Here is a 13534-nt window from a genome sequence, read left to right as displayed (position 1 = left end):
TCGGACCAGGTTGTTACCCAGAATCCTTTGCAAACCTCAAAATTTGGCTAAAAAAACACATGTTCCTCACATTCCTGTGGCTGAAAGTTCTGGAATCTGAGAGAAGCCACAAATTTCCTTCCACCCAGCGTTCCCCCACGTCTCCCGATAAAAATGATACCTCACTTGTGTGGGTAGGCCTAGCGCCCGCGACAGGAAACGCCCCAAAGTGCAACGTGGACACATCCAATTTTTTTAAAGAAAACAGAGGTGTTTTTTGCAAAGTGCCTACCTGTAGATTTTGGCTTGTAGCTCAGCCGCCACCTAGGGAAACCTACCAAACCTGTGCATTTCTGAAAACTAGAGACCTAGGGGAATCCAAGATGGGGTGACTTGTGTGGCTCGGACCAGGTTCTGTTACCCAGAATCCTTTGGAAACCTCAAAATTTGGCTAAAAAAACACATGTTCCTCACATTTCTGTGGCAGAAAGTTCTGGAATCTGAGAGGAGCCACAAATTTCCTTCCACCCAGCGTTCCCCCACATCTCCCGATAAAAATGATAGCTCACTTGTGTGGGTAGGCCTAGTGCCCGCGACAGGAAACGCCCCAAAGCGCAACGTGGACACATCCAAATTTTTTAAAGAAAACAGAGGTGTTTTTTGCAAAGTGCCTACCTGTAGATTTTGGCCTCTAGCTCAGCCGGCACCTAGAGACACCTACCAAACCTGTGCATTTCTGAAAACTAGAGACCTAGGGGAATCCAAGATGGGGTGACTTGTGTGGCTCGGACCAGGTTCTGTTACCCAGAATCCTTTGCAAACCTCAAAATTTGGCTAAAAAAACACATGTTCCTCACATTTCTGTGGCAGAAAGTTCTGGAATCTGAGAGGAGCCACAAATTTCCTTCCACCCAGCGTTCCCCCACGTCTCCCGATAAAAATGATACCTCACTTGTGTGGGTAGGCCTAATGCCCGCGACAGGAAATGCCCCAAAGCGCAACATGGACACATCCAAATTTTTTAAAGAAAACAGAGGTGTTTTTTGCAAAGTGCCTACCTGTAGATTTTGGCCTCTAGCTCAGCCGCCACCTAGGGAAACCTACCAAACCTGTGCATTTCTGAAAACTAGAGACCTAGGGGAATCCAAGATGGGGTGACTTGTGTGGCTCGGACCAGGTTCTGTTACCCAGAATCCGTTGCAAACCTCAAAATTTGGCTAAAAAAACACATGTTCCTCACATTTCTGTGGCAGAAAGTTCTGGAATCTGAGAGGAGCCACAAATTTCCTTCCACCCAGCGTTCCCTCACATCTCCCGATAAAAATGATACCTCACTTGTGTGGGTAGGCCTAGTGCCCGCAACAGGAAACGCCCCAAAGCGCAACGTGGACACATCCAAATTTTTTAAAGAAAACAGAGGTGTTTTTTGCAAAGTGCCTACCTGTAGATTTTGGCCTCTAGCTCAGCCGCCACCTAGGGAAACCTACCAAACCTGTGCATTTCTGAAAACTAGAGACCTAGGGGAATCCAAGATGGGGTGACTTGTGTGGCTCGGACCAGGTTCTGGTACCCAGATTCCTTTGCAAACCTCAAAATTTGGCTAAAAAAACACATGTTCCTCACATTTCTGTGGCAGAAAGTTCTGGAATCTGAGAGGAGCCACAAATTTCCTTCCACCCAGCGTTCTCCCACGTCTCCCAATAAAAATGATACCTCACTTGTGTGGGTAGTTCTAGCGCCCACAACAGGAAACGCCCCAAAGCGCAACATGGACAAATCCAAATTTTTTAAAGAAAACTGAGGTGTTTTTTGCAAAGTGCCTACCTGTATATTTTGGCCTGTAGCTCAGCCGGCACCTAGGGAAACCTACCAAACCTGTGTATTTCTGCAAACTAGAGATCTAGGGGAATCCAAGATGGGGTGACTTGTGTGGCTCGGACCAGGTTCTGTTACCCAGAATCCTTTGCAAACCTCAAAATTTGGCTAAAAAAACACATGTTCCTCACATTTCTGTGGCAGAAAGTTCTGGAATCTGAGAGGAGCCACAAATTTCCTTCCACCCAGCGTTCCCCCACGTCTCCCAATAAAAATGATACCTCACTTGTGTGGGTAGTTCTAGCGCCCACAACAGGAAACGCCCCAAAGCGCAACATGGACAAATCCAAATTTTTTAAAGAAAACTGAGGTGTTTTTTGCAAAGTGCCTACCTGTATATTTTGGCCTGTAGCTCAGCCGGCACCTAGAGAAACCTACCAAACCTGTGCATATCTGAAAACTAGAGACCTAGGGGAATCCAAGATGGGGTGACTTGTGTGGCTAGGACCAGGTTCTATTACCCAGAATCCTTTGCAAACCTCAAAATTTGGCTAAAAAAACACATGTTCCTCACATTTCTGTGGCAGAAAGTTCTGGAATCTGAGAGGAGCCACAAATTTCCTTCCACCCAGCGTTCCCCCACGTCTCCCGATAAAAATAATACCTCACTTGTGTGGGTAGGCCTAGCACCCGCGACAGGAAACGCCCCAAAGCGCAACGTGGACACATCCAAATTTTTGAAAGAAAACAGAGGTGTTTTTTGCAAAGTGCCTACCTGTAGATTTCGGCCTCTAGCTCAGCCGCCACCTAGGGAAACCTACCAAACCTGTGCATTTCTGAAAACTAGAGACCTAGGGGAATCCAAGATGGGGTGACTTGTGTGGCTCGGACCAGGTTCTGTTACCCAGAATCCTTTGCAAACCTCAAAATTTGGCTAAAAAAACACATGTTCCTCACATTTCTGTGGCAGAAAGTTCTGGAATCTGAGAGGAGCCACAAATTTCCTTCCACCCAGCGTTCCCCCACGTCTCCCAATAAAAATGATACCTCACTTGTGTGGGTAGTTCTAGCGCCCACAACAGGAAACGCCCCAAAGCGCAACATGGACAAATCCAAATTTTTTAAAGAAAACTGAGGTGTTTTTTGCAAAGTGCCTACCTGTATATTTTGGCCTGTAGCTCAGCCGGCACCTAGAGAAACCTACCAAACCTGTGTATTTCTGCAAACTAGAGATCTAGGGGAATCCAAGATGGGGTGACTTGTGTGGCTCGGACCAGGTTCTGTTACCCAGAATCCTTTGCAAACATCAAAATTTGGCTAAAAAAACACATGTTCCTCACATTTCTGTGGCAGAAAGTTCTGGAATCTGAGAGTAGCCACAAATTTCCTTCCACCCAGCGTTCCCCCAAATCTCCTGATAAAAATGATACCTCACTTGTGTGGGTAGGCCTAGCGCCCGCGACATGAAACGCCCCAAAGCGCAACGTGGACACATCCATTTTTTTTTAAAGAAAACAGAGGTGTTTTTTGCAAAGTGCCTACCTGTAGATTTTGGCTTGTAGCTCAGCCGCCACCTAGGGAAACCTACCAAACCTGTGCATTTCTGAAAACTAGAGACCTAGGGGAATCCAATATGGGGTGACTTGTGTGGCTCGGACCAGGTTCTGTTACCCAGAATCCTTTGGAAACCTCAAAATTTGGCTAAAAAAACACATGTTCCTCACATTTCTGTGGCAGAAAGTTCTGGAATCTGAGAGGAGCCACAAATTTCCTTCCACCCAGCGTTCCCCCACGTCTCCCGATAAAAATGATAGCTCACTTGTGTGGGTAGGCCTAGTGCCCGCGACAGGAAACGCCCCAAAGCGCAACGTGGACACATCCAAATTTTTTAAAGAAAACAGAGGTGTTTTTTGCAAAGTGCCTACCTGTAGATTTTGGCCTCTAGCTCAGCCGGCACCTAGAGACACCTACCAAACCTGTGCATTTCTGAAAACTAGAGACCTAGGGGAATCCAAGATGGGGTGACTTGTGTGGCTCGGACCAGGTTCTGTTACCCAGAATCCTTTGCAAACCTCAAAATTTGGCTAAAAAAACACATGTTCCTCACATTTCTGTGGCAGAAAGTTCTGGAATCTGAGAGGAGCCACAAATTTCCTTCCACCCAGCGTTCCCCCACGTCTCCCGATAAAAATGATACCTCACTTGTGTGGGTAGGCCTAGCGCCCGCCACAGGAAACGCCCCAAAGTGCAACGTGGACACATCCAATTTTTTTAAAGAAAACAGAGGTGTTTTTTGCAAAGTGCCTACCTGTAGATTTTGGCTTGTAGCTCAGCCGCCACCTAGGGAAACCTACCAAACCTGTGCATTTCTGAAAACTAGAGACCTAGGGGAATCCAAGATGGGGTGACTTGTGTGGCTCGGACCAGGTTCTGTTACCCAGAATCCTTTGGAAACCTCAAAATTTGGCTAAAAAAACACATGTTCCTCACATTTCTGTGGCAGAAAGTTCTGGAATCTGATAGGAGCCACAAATTTCCTTCCACCCAGCGTTCCCCCACATCTCCCGATAAAAATGATAGCTCACTTGTGTGGGTAGGCCTAGTGCCCGCGACAGGAAACGCCCCAAAGCGCAACGTGGACACATCCAAATTTTTTAAAGAAAACAGAGGTGTTTTTTGCAAAGTGCCTACCTGTAGATTTTGGCCTCTAGCTCAGCCGGCACCTAGAGACACCTACCAAACCTGTGCATTTCTGAAAACTAGAGACCTAGGGGAATCCAAGATGGGGTGACTTGTGTGGCTCGGACCAGGTTCTGTTACCCAGAATCCTTTGCAAACCTCAAAATTTGGCTAAAAAAACACATGTTCCTCACATTTCTGTGGCAGAAAGTTCTGGAATCTGAGAGGAGCCACAAATTTCCTTCCACCCAGCGTTCCCCCACGTCTCCCGATAAAAATTATACCTCACTTGTGTGGGTAGGCCTAGTGCCCGCGACAGGAAATGCCCCAAAGCGCAACGTGGACACATCCAAATTTTTTAAAGAAAACAGAGGTGTTTTTTGCAAAGTGCCTACCTGTAGATTTTGGCCTCTAGCTCAGCCGCCACCTAGGGAAACCTACCAAACCTGTGCATTTCAGAAAACTAGAGACCTAGGGGAATCCAAGATGGGGTGACTTGTGTGGCTCGGACCAGGTTCTGTTACCCAGAATCCGTTGCAAACCTCAAAATTTGGCTAAAAAAACACATGTTCCTCACATTTCTGTGGCAGAAAGTTCTGGAATCTGAGAGGAGCCACAAATTTCCTTCCACCCAGCGTTCCCCCACATCTCCCGATAAAAATTATACCTCACTTGTGTGGGTAGGCCTAGTGCCCGCAACAGGAAACGCCCCAAAGCGCAACGTGGACACATCCAAATTTTTTAAAGAAAACAGAGGTGTTTTTTTCAAAGTGCCTACCTGTAGATTTTGGTCTCTAGCTCAGCCGCCACCTAGGGAAACCTACCAAATCTGTGCATGTCTGAAAACTAGAGACCTAGGGGAATCCAAGATGGGGTGACTTGTGTGGCTAGGACCAGGTTCTATTACCCAGAATCCTTTGCAAACCTCAAAATTTAGCTAAAAAAACACATGTTCCTCACATTTCTGTGGCAGAAAGTTCTGGAATCTGAGAGGAGCCACAAATTTCCTTCCACCCAGCGTTCCCCCACGTCTCCCGATAAAAATAATACCTCACTTGTGTGGGTAGGCCTAACACCCGCAACAGGAAACGCCCCAAAAGGCAACGTGGACACATCCAAATTTTTGAAAAAAAACAGAGGTGTTTTTTGCAAAGTGCCTACCTGTAGATTTTGGCCTGTAGCTCAGCCGCCACCTAGGGAAACCTACCAAACCTTTGCATTTCTGAAAACTAGAGACCTAGGGGAATCCAAGATGGGGTGACTTGTGTGGCTCGGACCAGGTTGTTACCCAGAATCCTTTGCAAACCTCAAAATTTGGCTAAAAAAACACATGTTCCTCACATTCCTGTGGCTGAAAGTTCTGGAATCTGAGAGAAGCCACAAATTTCCTTCCACCCAGCGTTCCCCCACGTCTCCCGATAAAAATGATACCTCACTTGTGTGGGTAGGCCTAGCGCCCGCGACAGGAAACGCCCCAAAGTGCAACGTGGACACATCCAATTTTTTTAAAGAAAACAGAGGTGTTTTTTGCAAAGTGCCTACCTGTAGATTTTGGCTTGTAGCTCAGCCGCCACCTAGGGAAACCTACCAAACCTGTGCATTTCTGAAAACTAGAGACCTAGGGGAATCCAAGATGGGGTGACTTGTGTGGCTCGGACCAGGTTCTGTTACCCAGAATCCTTTGGAAACCTCAAAATTTGGCTAAAAAAACACATGTTCCTCACATTTCTGTGGCAGAAAGTTCTGGAATCTGAGAGGAGCCACAAATTTCCTTCCACCCAGCGTTCCCCCACATCTCCCGATAAAAATGATAGCTCACTTGTGTGGGTAGGCCTAGTGCCCGCGACAGGAAACGCCCCAAAGCGCAACGTGGACACATCCAAATTTTTTAAAGAAAACAGAGGTGTTTTTTGCAAAGTGCCTACCTGTAGATTTTGGCCTCTAGCTCAGCCGGCACCTAGAGACACCTACCAAACCTGTGCATTTCTGAAAACTAGAGACCTAGGGGAATCCAAGATGGGGTGACTTGTGTGGCTCGGACCAGGTTCTGTTACCCAGAATCCTTTGCAAACCTCAAAATTTGGCTAAAAAAACACATGTTCCTCACATTTCTGTGGCAGAAAGTTCTGGAATCTGAGAGGAGCCACAAATTTCCTTCCACCCAGCGTTCCCCCACGTCTCCCGATAAAAATGATACCTCACTTGTGTGGGTAGGCCTAGTGCCCGCGACAGGAAATGCCCCAAAGCGCAACATGGACACATCCAAATTTTTTAAAGAAAACAGAGGTGTTTTTTGCAAAGTGCCTACCTGTAGATTTTGGCCTCTAGCTCAGCCGCCACCTAGGGAAACCTACCAAACCTGTGCATTTCTGAAAACTAGAGACCTAGGGGAATCCAAGATGGGGTGACTTGTGTGGCTCGGACCAGGTTCTGTTACCCAGAATCCGTTGCAAACCTCAAAATTTGGCTAAAAAAACACATGTTCCTCACATTTCTGTGGCAGAAAGTTCTGGAATCTGAGAGGAGCCACAAATTTCCTTCCAACCAGCGTTCCCTCACATCTCCCGATAAAAATGATACCTCACTTGTGTGGGTAGGCCTAGTGCCCGCAACAGGAAACGCCCCAAAGCGCAACGTGGACACATCCAAATTTTTGAAAGAAAACAGAGGTGTTTTTTGCAAAGTGCCTACCTGTAGATTTTGGTCTCTAGCTCAGCCGCCACCTAGGGAAACCTACCAAACCTGTGCATGTCTGAAAACTAGAGACCTAGGGGAATCCAAGATGGGGTGACTTGTGTGGCTAGGACCAGGTTCTATTACACAGAATCCTTTGCAAACCTCAAAATTTGGCTAAAAAAACACATGTTCCTCACATTTCTGTGGCAGAAAGTTCTGGAATCTGAGAGGAGCCACAAATTTCCTTCCACCCAGCGTTCCCCCACGTCTCCCAATAAAAATGATACCTCACTTGTGTGGGTAGTTCTAGCGCCCACAACAGGAAACGCCCCAAAGCGCAACATGGACAAATCCAAATTTTTTAAAGAAAACTGAGGTGTTTTTTGCAAAGTGCCTACCTGTATATTTTGGCCTGTAGCTCAGCCGGCACCTAGAGAAACCTACCAAACCTGTGTATTTCTGCAAACTAGAGATCTAGGGGAATCCAAGATGGGGTGACTTGTGTGGCTCGGACCAGGTTCTGTTACCCAGAATCCTTTGCAAACCTCAAAATTTGGCTAAAAAAACACATGTTCCTCACATTTCTGTGGCAGAAAGTTCTGGAATCTGAGAGTAGCCACAAATTTCCTTCCACCCAGCGTTCCCCCAAATCTCCTGATAAAAATGATACCTCACTTGTGTGGGTAGGCCTAGCGCCCGCGACATGAAACGCCCCAAAGCGCAACGTGGACACATCCATTTTTTTTAAAGAAAACAGAGGTGTTTTTTGCAAAGTGCCTACCTGTAGATTTTGGCTTGTAGCTCAGCCGCCACCTAGGGAAACCTACCAAACCTGTGCATTTCTGAAAACTAGAGACCTAGGGGAATCCAATATGGGGTGACTTGTGTGGCTCGGACCAGGTTCTGTTACCCAGAATCCTTTGGAAATCTCAAAATTTGGCTAAAAAAACACATGTTCCTCACATTTCTGTGGCAGAAAGTTCTGGAATCTGAGAGGAGCCACAAATTTCCTTCCACCCAGCGTTCCCCCACGTCTCCCGATAAAAATGATACCTCACTTGTGTGGGTAGGCCTAGCGCCCGCAACAGGAACCGCCCGAAAGCGCAACGTGGACACATCCAAATTTTTGAAAGAAAACAGAGGTGTTTTTTGCAAAGTGCCTACCTGTAGATTTTGGTCTCTAGCTCAGCCGCCACCTAGGGAAACCTACCAAACCTGTGCATATCTGAAAACTAGAGACCTAGGGGAATCCAAGATGGGGTGACTTGTGTGGCTAGGACCAGGTTCTATTACCCAGAATCCTTTGCAAACCTCAAAATTTGGCTAAAAAAACACATGTTCCTCACATTTCTGTGGCAGAAAGTTCTGGAATCTGAGAGGAGCCACAAATTTCCTTCCACCCAGCGTTCCCCCACGTCTCCCGATAAAAATAATACCTCACTTGTGTGGGTAGGCCTAGCACCCGCGACAGGAAACGCCCCAAAGCGCAACGTGGACACATCCAAATTTTTGAAAGAAAACAGAGGTGTTTTTTGCAAAGTGCCTACCTGTAGATTTCGGCCTCTAGCTCAGCCGCCACCTAGGGAAACCTACCAAACCTGTGCATTTCTGAAAACTAGAGACCTAGGGGAATCCAAGATGGGGTGACTTGTGTGGCTCGGACCAGGTTCTGTTACCCAGAATCCTTTGCAAACCTCAAAATTTGGCTAAAAAAACACATGTTCCTCACATTTCTGTGGCAGAAAGTTCTGGAATCTGAGAGGAGCCACAAATTTCCTTCCACCCAGCGTTCCCCCACGTCTCCCAATAAAAATGATACCTCACTTGTGTGGGTAGTTCTAGCGCCCACAACAGGAAACGCCCCAAAGCGCAACATGGACAAATCCAAATTTTTTAAAGAAAACTGAGGTGTTTTTTGCAAAGTGCCTACCTGTATGTTTTGGCCTGTAGCTCAGCCGGCACCTAGAGAAACCTACCAAACCTGTGCATATCTGAAAACTAGAGACCTAGGGGAATCCAAGATGGGGTGACTTGTGTGGCTAGGACCAGGTTCTATTACCCAGAATCCTTTGCAAACCTCAAAATTTGGCTAAAAAAACACATGTTCCTCACATTTCTGTGGCAGAAAGTTCTGGAATCTGAGAGGAGCCACAAATTTCCTTCCACCCAGCGTTCCCCCACGTCTCCCGATAAAAATAATACCTCACTTGTGTGGGTAGGCCTAGCACCCGCGACAGGAAACGCCCCAAAGCGCAACGTGGACACATCCAAATTTTTGAAAGAAAACAGAGGTGTTTTTTGCAAAGTGCCTACCTGTAGATTTCGGCCTCTAGCTCAGCCGCCACCTAGGGAAACCTACCAAACCTGTGCATTTCTGAAAACTAGAGACCTAGGGGAATCCAAGATGGGGTGACTTGTGTGGCTCGGACCAGGTTCTGTTACCCAGAATCCTTTGCAAACCTCAAAATTTGGCTAAAAAAACACATGTTCCTCACATTTCTGTGGCAGAAAGTTCTGGAATCTGAGAGGAGCCACAAATTTCCTTCCACCCAGCGTTCCCCCACGTCTCCCAATAAAAATGATACCTCACTTGTGTGGGTAGTTCTAGCGCCCACAACAGGAAACGCCCCAAAGCGCAACATGGACAAATCCAAATTTTTTAAAGAAAACTGAGGTGTTTTTTGCAAAGTGCCTACCTGTATATTTTGGCCTGTAGCTCAGCCGGCACCTAGAGAAACCTACCAAACCTGTGTATTTCTGCAAACTAGAGATCTAGGGGAATCCAAGATGGGGTGACTTGTGTGGCTCGGACCAGGTTCTGTTACCCAGAATCCTTTGCAAACATCAAAATTTGGCTAAAAAAACACATGTTCCTCACATTTCTGTGGCAGAAAGTTCTGGAATCTGAGAGTAGCCACAAATTTGCTTCCACCCAGCGTTCCCCCAAATCTCCTGATAAAAATGATACCTCACTTGTGTGGGTAGGCCTAGCGCCCGCGACATGAAACGCCCCAAAGCGCAACGTGGACACATCCATTTTTTTTTAAAGAAAACAGAGGTGTTTTTTGCAAAGTGCCTACCTGTAGATTTTGGCTTGTAGCTCAGCCGCCACCTAGGGAAACCTACCAAACCTGTGCATTTCTGAAAACTAGAGACCTAGGGGAATCCAATATGGGGTGACTTGTGTGGCTCGGACCAGGTTCTGTTACCCAGAATCCTTTGGAAACCTCAAAATTTGGCTAAAAAAACACATGTTCCTCACATTTCTGTGGCAGAAAGTTCTGGAATCTGAGAGGAGCCACAAATTTCCTTCCACCCAGCGTTCCCCCACGTCTCCCGATAAAAATGATACCTCACTTGTGTGGGTAGGCCTAGCGCCCGCAACAGGAACCGCCCCAAAGCGCAACGTGGACACATCCAAATTTTTGAAAGAAAACAGAGGTGTTTTTTGCAAAGTGCCTACCTGTAGATTTTGGTCTCTAGCTCAGCCGCCACCTAGGGAAACCTACCAAACCTGTGCATATCTGAAAACTAGAGACCTAGGGGAATCCAAGATGGGGTGACTTGTGTGGCTAGGACCAGGTTCTATTACCCAGAATCCTTTGCAAACCTCAAAATTTGGCTAAAAAAACATATGTTCCTCACATTTCTGTGGCAGAAAGTTCTGGAATCTGAGAGGAGCCACAAATTTCCTTCCACCCAGCGTTCCCCCACGTCTCCCGATAAAAATAATACCTCACTTGTGTGGGTAGGCCTAGCACCCGCGACAGGAAACGCCCCAAAGCGCAACGTGGACACATCCACATTTTTTAAAGAAAACAGAGGTGTTTTTTGCAAAGTGCCTACCTGTAGATTTCGGCCTCTAGCTCAGCCGCCACCTAGGGAAACCTACCAAACCTGTGCATTTCTGAAAACTAGAGACCTAGGGGAATCCAAGATGGGGTGACTTGTGTGGCTCGGACCAGGTTCAGTTACCCAGAATCCTTTGCAAACCTCAAAATTTGGCTAAAAAAACACATGTTCCTCACATTTCTGTGGCAGAAAGTTCTGGAATCTGAGAGGAGCCACAAATGTCCTTCCACCCAGCGTTCCCCCACGTCTCCCAATAAAAATGATACCTCACTTGTGTGGGTAGTTCTAGCGCCCACAACAGGAAACGCCCCAAAGCGCAACATGGACAAATCCAAATTTTTTAAAGAAAACGGAGGTGTTTTTTGCAAAGTGCCTACCTGTATATTTTGGCCTGTAGCTCAGCCGGCACCTAGAGAAACCTACCAAACCTGTGTATTTCTGCAAACTAGAGATCTAGGGGAATCCAAGATGGGGTGACTTGTGTGGCTCGGACCAGGTTCTGTTACCCAGAATCCTTTGCAAACCTCAAAATTTGGCTAAAAAAACACATGTTCCTCACATTTCTGTGGCAGAAAGTTCTGGAATCTGAGAGTACCCACAAATTTCCTTCCACCCAGCGTTCCCCCAAATCTCCTGATAAAAATGATACCTCACTTGTGTGGGTAGGCCTAGCGCCCGCGACATGAAACGCCCCAAAGCGCAACGTGGACACATCCATTTTTTTTAAAGAAAACAGAGGTGTTTTTTGCAAAGTGCCTACCTGTAGATTTTGGTCTCTAGCTCAGCCGCCACCTAGGGAAACCTACCAAACCTGTGCATGTCTGAAAACTAGAGACCTAGGGGAATCCAAGATGGGGTGACTTGTGTGGCTAGGACCAGGTTCTATTACCCAGAATCCTTTGCAAACCTCAAAATTTGGCTAAAAAAACACATGTTCCTCACATTTCTGTGGCAGAAAGTTCTGGAATCTGAGAGGAGCCACAAATTTCCTTCCACCCAGCGTTCCCCCACATCTCCCGATAAAAATGATAGCTCACTTGTGTGGGTAGGCCTAGTGCCCGCGACAGGAAACGCCCCAAAGCGCAACGTGGACACATCCAAATTTTTTAAAGAAAACAGAGGTGTTTTTTGCAAAGTGCCTACCTGTAGATTTTGGCCTCTAGCTCAGCCGGCACCTAGAGACACCTACCAAACCTGTGCATTTCTGAAAACTAGAGACCTAGGGGAATCCAAGATGGGGTGACTTGTGTGGCTCGGACCAGGTTCTGTTACCCAGAATCCTTTGCAAACCTCAAAATTTGGCTAAAAAAACACATGTTCCTCACATTTCTGTGGCAGAAAGTTCTGGAATCTGAGAGGAGCCACAAATTTCCTTCCACCCAGCGTTCCCCCACGTCTCCCGATAAAAATGATACCTCACTTGTGTGGGTAGGCCTAGCGCCCGCCACAGGAAACGCCCCAAAGTGCAACGTGGACACATCCAATTTTTTTAAAGAAAACAGAGGTGTTTTTTGCAAAGTGCCTACCTGTAGATTTTGGCTTGTAGCTCAGCCGCCACCTAGGGAAACCTACCAAACCTGTGCATTTCTGAAAACTAGAGACCTAGGGGAATCCAAGATGGGGTGACTTGTGTGGCTCGGACCAGGTTCTGTTACCCAGAATCCTTTGGAAACCTCAAAATTTGGCTAAAAAAACACATGTTCCTCACATTTCTGTGGCAGAAAGTTCTGGAATCTGAGAGGAGCCACAAATTTCCTTCCACCCAGCGTTCCCCCACATCTCCCGATAAAAATGATAGCTCACTTGTGTGGGTAGGCCTAGTGCCCGCGACAGGAAACGCCCCAAAGCGCAACGTGGACACATCCAAATTTTTTAAAGAAAACAGAGGTGTTTTTTGCAAAGTGCCTACCTGTAGATTTTGGCCTCTAGCTCAGCCGGCACCTAGAGACACCTACCAAACCTGTGCATTTCTGAAAACTAGAGACCTAGGGGAATCCAAGATGGGGTGACTTGTGTGGCTCGGACCAGGTTCTGTTACCCAGAATCCTTTGCAAACCTCAAAATTTGGCTAAAAAAATACATGTTCCTCACATTTCTGTGGCAGAAAGTTCTGGAATCTGAGAGGAGCCACAAATTTCCTTCCACCCAGCGTTCCCCCACGTCTCCCGATAAAAATGATACCTCACTTGTGTGGGTAGGCCTAGCGCCCGCCACAGGAAACGCCCCAAAGTGCAACGTGGACACATCCAATTTTTTTAAAGAAAACAGAGGTGTTTTTTGCAAAGTGCCTACCTGTAGATTTTGGCTTGTAGCTCAGCCGCCACCTAGGGAAACCTACCAAACCTGTGCATTTCTGAAAACTAGAGACCTAGGGAAATCCAAGATGGGGTGACTTGTGTGGCTCGGACCAGGTTCTGTTACCCAGAATCCTTTGGAAACCTCAAAATTTGGCTAAAAAAACACATGTTCCTCACATTTCTGTGGCAGAAAGTTCTGGAATCTGAGAGGAGCCACAAATTTCCTTCCACCCAGC

This window comes from Pleurodeles waltl, chromosome 1_2, assembly GCF_031143425.1.
Source record: "Pleurodeles waltl isolate 20211129_DDA chromosome 1_2, aPleWal1.hap1.20221129, whole genome shotgun sequence".
Taxonomy (NCBI): domain Eukaryota; kingdom Metazoa; phylum Chordata; class Amphibia; order Caudata; family Salamandridae; genus Pleurodeles; species Pleurodeles waltl.
This window is presented reverse-complemented; position numbering follows the sequence as displayed.